Source organism: Schistocerca nitens, chromosome 6 (genome assembly GCF_023898315.1).
Source record: "Schistocerca nitens isolate TAMUIC-IGC-003100 chromosome 6, iqSchNite1.1, whole genome shotgun sequence".
In the NCBI taxonomy this organism is placed as follows: Eukaryota; Metazoa; Arthropoda; class Insecta; order Orthoptera; family Acrididae; genus Schistocerca; species Schistocerca nitens.
In genome coordinates, this window is record NC_064619.1 from 32145952 (window position 1) to 32148212 (window position 2261).

A 2261-nucleotide genomic window follows, 5' to 3' on the forward strand; every position below is an offset into this window, starting at 1 on the left:
TTTGTTAAAAAATATCTCCTTACACTTTGTATTTCTTATCTTATATTGTGGTTACTAGTAGAAACTTTTATTGACAGTTATTGAACGGAACTGACCATTTGGGATTTTTTTTTTTTTTATCGTGTTTGGTCGCTTCAGACGTCACATGACATCCGTTCAAGTTCGTTTGTTGATCATTCCACTCTGTTTTTTTTTTTTTTCTTCTTACAGAGGCCAACCAGCTCTCTGACCGAGCACGCTCAGCTACCGTGCCGGCAAAATGAATGGGAGCTAACAGCACCCTGTGTTCCCAGGCGGTCCCCCATCCAAGTACGTAACCGGGCCCGATGTTGCTTAATTTCGGTGATCGGACGAGAACCTGTGTATTCAATATGCTACGGCCGTTGGCCATTAAATGGGTTACGTCTAACTCGTGTAAACCGGGTGCGCAATAGGGTAACTAAAAGGAAATTCTCTTAAACCCTCTATGCTTTACGAATGCTAAGATTTCTGCTAAATGTCGACAAAACGACAATTTCATTTGTTTCATTGCATCACCGAGTGGCAGAATAACTGGGGTATATTTATTATGTATGAATCCTTGTACTTTTAAGTAACTAACCTTAAACGAGCTTGGGAATCTGAGTATGAGATAGTGACTAAGTCGTGCATGTAGGGAAACTGTGGGTTGTAAAGCAACCAGCTTACGATTTACGATACTTTGGGATCAGAATACGTATTTCAGTTTTCTAAAAAGGCGACGAAAAGGCTCATTTGCTTTCGTTTATTTTTCTAGAACTTATAATTTCACAACTCTCCCTTAAATAACTTCGAAATTGGATAGGATCAAGGCAAAATATACTGTTTTGTACACAGTGAATCGAAAGCTCACTGACTACGTTGGGACTTGAAGAATCAGAAACAAGACAATTCTCGCGCATTAGGTCCATGAATGGTATAGCTATCAGGAAGAGCCGATGTTCACCTTTGACGACGGACGATCAGGTCATCAGCGGGCTCCATAAAAGTGGATTAATTGTAAGTAATCGTCAACTTTATAAGATTGAAAGGTATTGGAAACATAAATGACGATTACGGAACTTATCGATTATCTTATCTGAGAAATGTAATTCAAATTCAAAATGGTTCAAATGGCTCTGAGTACTACGGGACTTAACATCTGTGGCCATCAGCCCCCCGGAACTTAGAACTATTTAAACCTAAACAACCTAAGGACATCACACACATCCATGCCCGAGGTAGGATTCGAACCTGCGACCGTAGCGGTCACGCGGTTCCAGACTGAAGGGCCTAGAACCGCACTCCCACACCGGCCGGCAATTCAAGTTCGAATAACTAAAATTCCGTGAGGCGTTCACTGCCATTGTGACCATGTGCCATTGTAAAGTGAACATTTGCGACGTCCTGTGAGAGTGCTAGAATTAGAAAATCCATGTGTACGAGTATTTCCGGCACCTGGTCAAATTGGACACTTTAAATTTTCTATTTAAGACTGATTCTGTTGTATGTGTAAAAGTCACAATGCATATTGTCTATAGCACGTACCTAGTGGCGCAATTTTTAACTAAATGTGACGATATACAGGATTTTACATTAATGACTTTCACTCATTTTGTAGTGTAGTTAGATATGGCATATGAATTGGTTTTCATCTTGTCGATACATGTTGTGAGAGTGGTTTTTAATAAAGTTTTTCTAGTTCAGAACATTATGCGTCACATCAGGGCTGGAGTGTCATCTCAGTATTATTCACCAACCGGTGAATGGAATATTGTTATATAGAGTGAAAAACTCACGGTGCTGCAAATGGGACACTAAGTTTCGTGGTCTGCAGGCGCTTGTCATGGTGAACGTAGCAATCGTACACAAGCAGTGTCATTTGCCACTAAATGGTTTTATATAAGCGGCTTAGCATTTTCTGTAGTGATAAAATTTTAAACCGTTCAGCTAGTTTAAATATATTTCCCTACTTCACCTTTTTCGTAATTCGTGTTAAAAATAATTAGATTTTGTGAATGTGATGACGGTGGAAGAAATCGCTGCTTTACTGACACATTTCATGCCATAAGCGAAAGATTCACAACCAGAGGCGGGAATGGAGCCATGTATAGAGCCATAACCAGGAAAGTCTTTACACCGGAAGAAAAGACCGCGGCATTAGATGTGTCTCCGGCGTCGCAAGCAAATTTATTACAGAAAGTAAACGCTTTATCTCCTATGTGTTATAATTACCGAGTCATAAATTTCAACAACTAGGGGAA

The 2261-nt window shown here is 40.0% G+C and overlaps 1 pseudogene; it reads right to left on the bottom strand.

Moving 5' to 3' along the window:
- Nucleotides 1-268: 268 nt before the first annotated feature.
- LOC126263819 (5S ribosomal RNA) lies at nt 269-388 on the bottom strand (annotated as a pseudogene).
- Nucleotides 389-2261: the final 1873 nt, after the last annotated feature.